This window comes from Pollicipes pollicipes, unplaced genomic scaffold (genome assembly GCF_011947565.3).
Source record: "Pollicipes pollicipes isolate AB1234 unplaced genomic scaffold, Ppol_2.1 Scaffold_4002;HRSCAF=4701_pilon_pilon_pilon, whole genome shotgun sequence".
Classification (NCBI taxonomy): Eukaryota; Metazoa; Arthropoda; class Thecostraca; order Pollicipedomorpha; family Pollicipedidae; genus Pollicipes; species Pollicipes pollicipes.
In genome coordinates, this window is record NW_023596420.1 from 19,412,895 (window position 1) to 19,425,558 (window position 12,664).

The following is a 12,664-nucleotide window of genomic DNA, read 5'->3' on the forward strand; positions in this document are numbered from 1 at the left end:
GACGGCGGTCCCGCCGACGGAAGCGGCCGTCGGCGGTGGTTGCTGCTCTAGCCCATTGCGCGCTTAAAACATTACGCCGCCGTGCGCCTGCCCTAGATACGCCTGCTACCAAAATGTAAGAAGTGATCATGCGTAGTAATATTTACCAATACGAGTTTTGCAGCCAACCACGCGCGCTATAACGTCGTGGCCAATCTCAAGCGGCAGATTTCAATAGAAGTCGCTAGCGACCAGGGGCGGCGCCACCAATTTTTGAGGGCGGGGGAGGTCGTAAAACCGTCGACACGACACCTGTATAAGCGATTGGATGAGAAATCATGCGTTTGATGACTGGCGTTCTCCTAAATAATGATTGATCTGCAAAGCATTATGTGGCTTGCGCTGCACCACCGTAGGGCATGGAGTGCGGGAAGCGGGAATCAGGGCGGGGATTGAGACCCACAGCATTCTGAAAATTTAGCATTGGCCCTGTGGGTGTGGACTAGAAAGAAATCACCCAAGTGGCTATCAGCCCCTCCCCACAAACTCAGAAGTACATTGCTTGCAGCCGGGTGGAAATATCTTGTCACAGAAGCGTAGCTCCTTCTGAACACGGTGTGGCATCATCATATATGGCATCATCGAGGCCAGTTGACCATAGCAGTGCATACACGTTGTATGCACAGTGACAACATTTTCGCAGGGAGCTGCTTAGTGTATTTTAACCCCAGACTACATTATGACTTGGTCTCCCGATTTCAAAAGCTTTTTCTTTCCTTATGGAAAACATATTAACAGAGAGTATATTCGGCCATATATTCTGGGTCATAATGAAAGGATACCAACGGCACGCTGCTTGGAGACCAGCGAGTTCACATACGCTTACCAGGTTCGCACACCATCGTTTATTGTACGGCCCTTGCGCAGCCGAACGTTCCCTGACCTGGCACGCTCATGCTAGCAAAAGCGACCGCGGCATGACCTGGGTCCACTCGATCCAGGCAAAAGCGATGCGCGTGACTCACTGGTGCTACGTTCATCCTCTACTGCGTCATTATTAAAGGGTGTGCTCCACATTTTTATGGCATTTCGAACTAAAACAGCCCTCTTAAATATCATCCGGTGTAGTTCACAGCCCTGCCCTCCTTAGGGCCCTTCTAGTTTCTGAGCTACACGCTCGTAAAGATGGAGAGGCATTTTTGGGGAGAGCATTTCAGGGTCACCTTGACATTAAAGGCGTTATAAAGACATCGTTCAAATCCTGTCATTCTATAAGCCATGCGGCGATCAATGCCAAGAACATATAATTAACGAGTTGTTATTAACTTATGTCTATATATATATATATATATATATATATATACATATATGCATATGTGCATATATACGCTATATATATATATATATATATATATATATATATATATATATATCCACTCGATCCAGGCAAAAGCGATGCGCGTGTATCTGAGCTACACGCTCGTAAAGAATGAAAAAAGAATGTATATATATATATATATATATATATATATATACCTACATGTATATATGTTTATATATACATATGGGTATTTCCGAGAATGTATAATGTTTTCTGTTGTATGATATTGAAGATATCGCTTGCTTGCTGACTCATGCGTGTTTGGCCATGACTGCTCCTAAAATCGTCATGGTTTCCGCGCGGCTGAGCTTCAAAGCAAATCGGCAGCCATGCTGGTTCATTTGTCATTTCGTAGTGGGACATCTTGTTCCAGCACGATTGTGGGCAAGATGACCATGGCTCAGCTTACAACGCTATAGGGGCGGCACGCTAGAGGCTACACGTCCTGCTCGTGCCAGCACTTTTAATAGGCTCACAGTGGAACATTTTTTGATAGCTTAGAGAGAATGTTAGAAAAGCGTCCATTCTTGCCTGAGGACATGTACGACGTTGATGAGACGGGCGTTACCACGGTGCAGACGCCGAAGGAGTGGTGACGAAAAAGGGATTGAGGTAAGTGGGCTCCACCACTTCCGGAGAAAGAGGGGAATTGTGCACGGTATTTTGTGCAGCCAAAGCCGCCGGCAATTTTGTACCACCACTTAGCTTTCCTAGAGTGAACTGCAGGGAGCAGTTCCTTCGAGGTGCACCTACAGACACTGCAGGATGTGCAACGAAAAGGGAATGGGTTAGCTAGGATATATTTCCCGAATACCTCACCCACTTTCAAAGACACTTTCGGTGTTCAGCAGAACAACAATCCTCATTATCCCCCACAACTACGCCGCTCATATCTCACTTCAGACAAGTGAGTTCACTCGCGCCAACGGTATCACGCTTCCCACGTTTCCGCCGCACACTTCTCACCGCCTTCAGCCTCTGGGCGTAGCGGTTTTTGGTCCACTGGAGACCTACTACAACAGGGAAATGCCGGACTGGATGCGGCAAAATCCGGGCAAGACAGCGACAGTCTACGACGCCCCACAAATCGTGGACATCACGCACACCAAGGCCTTCATCGGGCCCCAAATTCAGTCTGCGTTCGAAGCAACTGGGATATTATCCTTCAACAGAGAACTCTTTCCAGAGTACGCCTTTTCGTCGGCAGATGTGACCGATAGGCCGCTACAGGATGTCTCCAGCGCCGGACAAGTGACGCCCTGTAGGGAGCGGGTGCCACCGGTGTGGGACCAGATGGCACTCTACATTAAGCGGGCACCTCCGGCGCAGGACCAGGTGGCGCCCTGCAGGGAGCGGGCTCCTCCGGCATGGGACCGGGTAGCACCCTTTTACAAACTGAGCTGCGACTCCATGGAAGAGTGCTGGACGCACCAGTTACATATGCTGCAGTGGAAGCTATATCATCCATACCAAGGGCTCCACCACGAAAGAGTGGAACAACCAATCAGAAGCGAGGAAGATCGATGGTACTGACATCGACTCCCGAAAAAGCGACTCTAGCAAGAACAGCAGAAAAAGAGGGGCAAGCCGCTAAGCGCGAAAGCAAGACCACAAGGCGGAAAAGCGAAGCGGTAGTCAACGAAGAAGAGGATGACGTCTTCCGACGAAGATAATGATGAAGACGTGATGTCCTTCGTTTGCATGGAGCCATATAGCAACAGCTGACACGAAGAGCAGTGGATCCAGTGCATCGCTTGCAAAACTTGGGCGCACGAGGCATACACGGCCGCGATTGTCAGTGCGGGTGTCACAGCTGTGATTCGCATTCTTCTTTATTGGGACAACCTGACGATGCCGTTCCAGTGCATTATTCGTCTGTTTCTTGCGTTACATAAGACTTTTCATAGCGAAAGTAGTTCATATATGTTTTGATAACTGTCTTGACGGTAACTGATCATCAAAGTGTTAGAATGTGCATTAGAGTACCTCTCCGTAGGTTGTTTTCTCTTTCATGCGGGGTGGTGAATCAGTAGGAAATCGCAAGCGAGCAAAGGAAAGTGGAGGCTTGCAACATGAATCGCGCATGAAGGGTATGATACATAGAGCCAGCCTTCTGTGACACCTTTTACAACTCCACTTGAGCACCAACCGCAGGATGGTCATGCGTAAGGTTAGGCAAATATGATATGGAGAAATGAATACGAGTATTATTATGTTCATTTTCACATTTCCATTTAGAGGTAAAAAAAATCGCTGTGGCAATGACAAAGACAACGATAAAGACGGCCATAATCTGTTAAGGACTCGCAAGTTTGGTACCTCTCCCTAGTTCTGCTTGTGACATCTCGCCTACATTGACTAAGAACATTTCAAGACATTGGGACTTAGGACGTTTTTACATCGTATAGGCACGTAGACCATGACATGCACATTGTGCTATGGTAAGATGGAGCAAAACAACAAGTGCTGTGCTGTAGCTGATGTGTCTACAGAAAATCTGAATCAAAAGGCCCTGAAACCCGAAACATGACGGACATGACACGGACAAAGACATTATCACTCATGTTACATCACAGGAAGACTACAAATTTTTACGGAGCATGTAGAGATGCTTTTCTCTTGGGCACTGGCAATTCGGGCACCACCCGTGTACTGTCTCCGAGTTGCTATAGAAAACCTCGCCATTCGGTATCTCTGAGTCTTCGGTCCGGTGGGGGGGGGGGGGGGAGGACAACTCACAATCTGCGCGGGCGGATCAGTGCACGGTCAGTGAGGCGGGGAGCTCCGCGCGGCGCCGCCTGGCCGTCTGAGGGCAGTCGGGGCCGCGGTCGCCTCCGCTCCACAGCGGGTCGGCCGGCCAGCTTCCGGGCCGGGCGGCGCGGCCGGCGGGGCGGGGTGGGCGGCTGATGGCCCTCGGTCGGCGGCGCCTCCAGACGAGGGGCGCCGCCGCCTCAGGCGCCGGGGAGGGGGGACACCGCCGGAGAGCCGGCCGCCAGTCGATGACGCCGCGCCCGGCTAATGGGGGCGGCGGTGGGAAATCGGTGGCGGCGCGCGGGCGGCCCCCGTATCGCATTACGGGCGGCGCGCGAGCCTGGCCTGTCGCGAGGCCGGCCCCCGGCTTCGGCCCGATAGCCCGCGCAGGCCCCCGGCCTCGGCCCGACAGCCCGCGCCGGCCCCCGGCCTCGGCCCGACAGCCCGCGCCGGCCTCCGGCCTCGCCCCGACAGCCCGCGTCGGCCTCACGCCGGCTCACGCACGACCGCAGCCCGCTGCAGCACCACCGACTAAACGAATTCATTACCTTGGGCTGGCGCGCCGAAGCGTCGCTCTCGTAATTGCGCAGCGGTATAACCGATGAGCCAAGCAAATAATGCTCGAGCCTCTCGAGACAGACTGAGGAGCCATTGACACGGGAATATTTCGGCATTATTGACACATGACTGGTTTGGACTGGGTTAAGGGCTAGGAGACCTTCGGAAATGAAATTTCCTTTACCCAATTTACCCGCTACGATGAGGATGTGTTCAGACTCACTCGTTATCCATTCTTAATCCGTTGTACCCATCCGTTAGAGATGCTTTTGCATTTGTTCTGCAGTATACCCCTTAATTATCGAAGGCTTTCAGGAAAGTTTACAACTAAAGCCACTCTTAGGCAATTGCTGATGTCTGCAAAAATAATGTGAATGAAGCTATTTTGATAGATTTGTGACAACCATCGTGTAACGTTGTCTAACGTATCTACCCTACATTGCCTGTCTCACGCGACAAAAGCGCGTCTCATATTCGAAGAACAATTGAAAGAGGTGGAATGGTAGATTCCCCTGACATTACTTGTTTGCAGTTTTGCAAGTCTCTAATTGCATGGGCATTATTGAAAACTTTAAAAATCCATTTCTAGCGTGTGCTGTTTGCACGAGTGTCAATAAATGTACTACGGTTGCATTGTGCTTGTAATGTGTATGTCATGTTATGCCGTGTACAATTGCATATGTCTCGTACTATTTAAGTTCCACCATTAGGTTGTAGATGGTTCAGGGGGGTTGACCGGTCAACTCCGTTTCCGTGGGAAGTCCTGGACGTGCCCTATAGTTACACTGAAAAGACTTGCAAGTCGTGCTGCTCGGCACTACGATAATTTTGGAAGCACCAAACCCTGGCAGTCATAAGGGCCTCTGATGTTTTCGACTATAAGCAGCTGACTGTCTTTCCGAGTAGTTGAACGCCTGTGTCTCCACTCAAGACGTGGAACACTCTCTCGTGTCGGCGGATCCCAGTTGCCCTCCCCGCCCCATATATCACCTCCATATCACCCGCCCTATGCGGGAGGGAACGTTATTGGATGTCAGCAGTGTAGGGGCACACAAGAAAGAGGAGACAGGGCGGAAAGAAGAAAATGAAAAGACACGAATCAATATGCAGTTCGTGCCACTATAAGCAGTGAGGTACACAGCTTTCACTGGTCGCCCCGCGCTGTTGCCTCTGCCGCTGCTGCGAGACTCAGCTCTCCGCTGTCCTGCTGGCGGCGCTGTGCTGTTGTCCATCCCCTCTGTCCTGCCGGCGGTGCGAGGCCGGCGTGCCGCGTCACTTGTCCTCAGATCATCGACCACTGGTGTGGCCGTCCATCCGGTGCGGACCGGTGAGAGGCGACGCCGTGCGCGCCTCGGCGGCCCGGCCGCGCCGACGCCCGTGCTGACGGCCGCCCATGACTGATGAGCCTCCCCGATGAGGTGGTAACGCGCCGCCATCGTGTCGCTGCAACGTCACCGGCCGCCGCTCCTTAAATTGCTCACCACAATGCAACACGGCGCGCGCATCCGGCCCAGGGGAGGGGCCGACTCACGGCAGCGCGTGCAAAAAGCGGGCAGGAGCTCTGAACAGGAACGTCACACCCGGGGGCGGGGCTCTGTATCTGTTTGGACGTGCTTGCCCTACCACCTCTCCCCACATTTGGTTTGTTTCTATTAAGATTCAGAATTGAATCGACGATCACCCAAAATTTCATGTGAATAAAGGCGAATTCAAATGATAGGTACTGAGTCGATTTAGACCAGATTTAAGTGAATAACTTTGGTTTAAATTGGCTGAATCAACACTGAATCATACTGAATCGGCAACAAGCTTAAGTGCCGTTCACGGTTCGAAGAGCAACGGTTGGTAAGTTTTATGAAAATGAATGACACCATTAATGGCGGCATCCCTTTAGAATTTATGGAATTAATGAAGGCTTAACTGATTTAATCCCAAGACGTCGCTCAACATGAAAAACATGAACACGGGGGTTTATCAAGATATGTGATGGTGTCCAGGACATCTGCCGAGAAGTCGCAAAAGCCAAAGGCCTTTATATGCATTCATGGTGGAATGAAACTTATTCATCCCGCAAATTTACATCACATGAAAGAATGCTCCGTGCTTCAGAGAATGCAAACATTTTTTTTCTCAAACGCATAATTAGAGTCCTATGATGTTCTTACTGCAATGGAATGCACATCATTTATAGATCCTCTAAAAGTTTAACGCGTCAACCATGGGGTGTCACTAGATTTTGAAATTCTAACGGTGTTGCTATGTTTTTATACTGTGGATTTTCCCTTCGATTCGAATGAACGTGATTTTAGTCATGATTCAGAAGCTACTTTGCTCGATTTAGATTCAGTTAGAACGCACAGCACACATATTACAGTGCATGCGTCTATGAGACTGAGACGGTGACATATGCGTAGCCTATCTTGCCCCCAGATATAGCCCAACATGATACCAGCCAACGTGCAGCCCAATTCACATGGGCCGAGCTTGCCCATATCGGAGCGATGTGTGGCGCAGCCTTACCAGCTCTCCCTTCTTGTACAGGAGAAAAAAACGAAATGGACACAAAACAGCCAGCATTATAGCGTTTGTGTCTATGTAACCAACAGACAGAGGTAGACGATTTGCACTAGTTTTCATGTTGTTTGTTCAATAATTGGCCCCCTTATGGCAGATTAAAAGCCGAACTTTCCAGAAAAATCTTAGTTTTTCAGCTTGACATACTTACGGGACCAGCCCTGGCGGGGACACCAAACTTAAACAGGCGTGTTCCTTGTTTTATGCTGATTACAGTGCTGTGTATTTTAAAACCTGAAGAACTGCCGAATCCTGCACCAAATGGGGTAGGTCCTATCCCCAATGCATACATCTGTTTTGCCTAACATGCTCCAACATATGATCTATCACGAAATTTCAACCATTTGGAACTAATCTAGAACACTTTCCAAAGCTTGAACACAACAATACTCCTGAAAGGTATCCTAAGCTCACTTTTAAGGGAATTTTTCAGTGTCATTTTCAAATATGCATGCTTAAATATATCAGAAATACATTGGAAGGCACTGTGATTTGAGACAGCTCTAGGTTTCTGGTAGCAGTTTTTCCTAATTGGCAAACCGTGGCAAAGATGGCACTGGGATGCATCAGTCGGCCTGAATCTCGCCCCAAAAGCAGCACTATCTTGCTTAATTTGTGGTCCTTCTTGTTAGCAACAGCACACTAAAAAAGAAATATCGCTGCAATTCAAAAACGTTGCCTTTATATGCTGAGTATATCTCCGAAAGTTACAAAAACCAATCCCACACTGGCATTTTGCTCAGGTACTGTCCCATCAAAATATTGTTAAATCTGGCCACTTTCCAAGTTTTTCTTTCAAAAATAATAACCGGAGCTCACGCCGATGCTCTCCTCACGCTGTGGCCGGGATGGCACTGCGAGGATACTTATGACGACTTTACACATCAGGCGTTCTGATATATCAGGTGTTGAGATACATTAGGGGTTACGAACATTAGGGATTACGATATGTTAGGCGTTACGAAACATTAGGCGATTTGATATGCTAGGTCTAACGATGCTTTATGTGTGGTTGCTCATTACGGGCTATGGTATATTAGAGGTTATTGTATATTAGAGGTGATGGCATATTAGAGGTTATGAGCATGAAGCTTTGTGATGCACTAGGAATTACGAACTTCAGGTGCTGTGACACATCAGGGATTATGAAACATTAGATGTTAGGAGCATTAGGCTCTGTGATGCGTTAGGAGTGGCGAATTTCAGGCATTATGAAACATTAAGTGTTATGGTATATTGGAGGGTATGGAACATAAGTGGTCACGAACATTAGGTGTTTCGAACATGAGGTGCTATGAGGCGTCAGTGGTCACGAACATTAGGTGCTGCGATGATCCCTCTTCACGTCACGCCTGGCCATCCAAAAATATTTCAGCCAGGCTACCAGCCAGGGTTTTTTGTGTCGATTTGGTGGCCCTTTGATTGATATTCTGGAGAGGGTCCCACAGATCGAAATTCCTGGACCCTTCCCTGTGCTCAAGGCCGAAAAGTCAAAAAAGGGTCTTCGTTTAATGATTCATTTTTCCTCTGCTTTCGCATCATTCCAGCCAAAGTATTGCGCGGCCCAAGCCAACATTGGGTAGCGAGGGGAGAGGGGCGTCGACAGTCGTCGCCGTCGCACAGAACTGCGTACGAGTCAGCAACTGCCGTCAAATAATATGAGGCCTCGCAAACATTGGGGGTTATGGTACACCAGGTGTTGTAATATATTAGGTGTTATAACATATTAGGAGATACGTTACATTAATGGTCATGAAACATTGAGTGCTACCGATACATTAACCGTCACGATACAATAGGTGTTCTGAAGTATTAGTTGTTTTGATACCTTCGGTGTTATGAATCATTCGGTGTTATGATACCTAAGACATTACAAAACATTACGTGTTTTGATACATCAGGTGCTATGAAGAATTGGAAGCATTGATGATCAGGCGTTACGATACGTGAGTGGTTGCGGACATCAGGGCTTCCGCTACTGACATGAATTTCGTTGTCGTTACTTATTACGATACGATATTAGTCGTTATTTAATCATGATTTGGGCCTGGGGGCGCGCTGACTACAATGATCATATGGCGCTCATATTATGAGTTAGTTATGTGTGTCGCACGACCGAAGGAAAGCATGCGTATTACCCAACTCACCCCAGCGGGTCAGCTAATCCGTCTCAAGTCACAGCTTCCCATCAATATACGCACAGAGTCGACCGATCCGCCATTACCGAGTCGCGTAACTTCCAATGGTGGAAAATTCCACTCGTAGAAGGCGCAAGTAGAAGAGTCAACTTGCTCGGGGTGTTACGGAACTCGCTGCGAGAAAAAAAAGGCCATGGGAAGCGAGTGCAGTAAGTCCTTTGACTTTCCTCACCGGAGTTCGAGTATTTCTTGCGGGGAGTTGGTTCAAGCGAGTTGTATTACCCGGGTCTCCGACCCCAAAAAAGGTCGGACATTTTTTATCGCACTGGGACTTCCAGTTGCCGAGCCAGAATGCCCATTGGGAGTCAATTTTTGTCAGTACACAATCTTTTGTTTCATAAGTTTCTGGGTTCCGCATGTTAAACGTTTATCGCTTAAAAGTTTCTCTGCTTTTTCCGATGCAAAGTTCGTCGAACTTTTGCAGGATTGACAGCAGACTTTGTTGCTCATCTTCATTAGGACGCAGCCCGTCCAGGATGTTGGTCCAATGGAATTGAGTAAGGTTGCCATCTGTTCCCAGTCCAATCCAACACAATCTAACCGGGTCCCAGGCAATTGAGCCAGGTTGCCACCTGTTCCTCTTCTTTATTGTTAAAACCTGTGGTAACAGTAAAATGCCGCCAATGTCAACACTACTGTTTCCAATTCATGGCGAGCGATGCTGGTTCCCTTAGGGACAGCAGTTGTCAATAAAGAGTTGTTCATAACAGCATAAACTCAAATCAATGGAGTTAATGTGAGTTACGGAATGCGCAATTCTGGCACCATGTTACGCCTGTATGTTGTCATGCGAGTATAAGCCGTATAAGCTAAGACTAATTCCTATTTCACACGGCATATCACTCATATGACACACTCAGTAGTCAGGACCCTAGTGACTTTCGGGCAGATCGCAATATTTTCGTGTTTTGACTTTATGAAATGGTATCGAAACAGACATGGATCGGTATTGCTCAGCACCTCACCTCAGCAGTACTTGTGGCCGGCCAAGGAGTATAGCCAGAGCCTTGGCACGTGGAAGGGGTACCAGGGTGATGGAGGCACCGTGCTGGTGACTTCTTCCGACTCTTTTAGTGTAGATGCCTTTTGCTGGTCATTGTCTGCTATGTAACTACGTGTAGTGTCCTGATAATGATGCCGAGTATATATCGAAACGCTGATACCAATAACAGAAACGGTAGCACTCCTGTGTGTCATAAGGCTTTTGGTCTGACTGACTGGTTGACTGTTCGGGGCTCTAACATAAGCATGCATACCTATGCATATATTCAGGTATATATATATATATATATATATATATATATACATATATATATAATGTCCGCGTGCTGTGCCATCCTCGCAGCACGTGCATGCGCCACCACCATCGACGTCACGAGCCACGTTCTACCGATCGATTCGAAACCGGAACCGGAGCCCTTCCGCCGATCCGGCGCACCAGATGGTGCCATTGGTGCCGAGATCCGTCCATGCGCATCGCGCAGCGCGCTGGGAAGCTTGGATACATGTACACTCGGATGGACAAACAACTCTGATTTTTTTAGAGGTCTAGGCTTCAGATCACGAATGGAAATCGCTTCTTCCAGCCCCCTTTCTGTGTCCACGACATTTGTACAATATTTTCTCCTGTATTGGCATGTCAGGAAGCGCATCAAGTACGTGATAAGTCCAAAAATGAGACCCAGCCATCTTGATGTCTTCATGTTCATGTCTTCGTTGAATGCCGCTTGCTCGATGTTTCGAAGTTCTGCTCATGGTCAGACTTCTTTGCGATAATTAAACTACAGCACATTAATGCTTCTTTCACCCGGCGGGATACGCTGCATATGTGTCGATTTCATTCGTCGACGCATTTTTGGGGTACAACCAGGTGAAATGCATACCACCGCACCGAGGTCCCCGTTGACGCCTCAATCGCACAGTCACGTACAATCACATAGTAGTTACAATCACGCGCAACCCAAGGCTGCTGAGAAAGCAGTCCTTATTCTTATTGTATCGTAAAACATTTCGTGTTCTCGATGTCCTTATTTGTACGTGTTTACCTCGGATTTCATAACTGTTAACATTTCATCATATTACAGCAACCCATCACAGCATCGCAGACACTGATGCATGCCATAATCTGGCAAGGAGGGGGCACGTGACCCCCGGAGGCTACCATATACGAGCACCCCAGTTCAGGGGTCCTTAAGATCTCGAAACCTAAGTGAGCAATGCCCAGAGAAAACGACGTTAGAAACCTCTCTTTAAACTGCGTCAGGAAACTGCAACTGAATATTGGTCAATGTGACCTTTGGCGAGTCAACTAGGGTCGCAGACGTCAAGTCAGCGTCTTACACTTCTTGAGTTTTCTTGCGTTATCTCAAGAAAGGAGCATACCGCAATGCGGAACGCGGCGTTGAATAGCTCTTGGAAACATTTATCAGATGGCACCATCGACGTCTACAGATGTGACCTGCAATACCATGTGAGGTGAAGAGGTGAAGGCTTTCAAAGCTGTAAGGTATGCCTTTTGAGATTCAACTAAATGACATTTATTAAGTCAAATCTAGCCACAAATGTTTCAGTTTGAGCTCCTGGACTTTCATGGGGGTCAAGTCATAAGAGATCATAAATAATTTGCCATCAAGGTCAAAACTTATAACGTTATCAAAATGTGTGTGGCGTTAACTTAGCTGCCCCAGATTTCAGCACCGTCCTCAACACTGTTCAGGAGCTTTTCCAGAAAAACCTTTGCGGGCTCTGAGGCCCTCGCGTGGCAAGGGTCAAAGAACACAGGGTATCACCGTTAGGACCATGCATGCTAATGAGGGTGTGCAAATCAGTTCATCTTGCATTTGATAACGACGAAGCCTTCAGTGGGACTGTCTTTCACACCAGTTCGTGACGCGTTTCAACAAGATGCATGGTCATCTGCGGTTTGATGTTAAATAAAAGTAACATTTTCCACATCAAAGCGCACTGAACTATGAAAAGCTGCGTAGTTATGTGTGAATCTTAGAGAGCTATCCCAAACCTGGCATTCTTGACGCGGTTAATGATGTCCTGCCTTCGATTTGACCTATCAAACCGCGGCAGTTTACAGACATGAATCTGAACTCTTGTGAATTGAGCGGCTTGTTAGGGAGCGTGCAGGGGTGTTCCGGTGCCAATAGACACGCGTATGAACTGGTGCGTGTGTGCGTGCGCGCGTGTGCGTACATGCGTCGTGCAAACACGT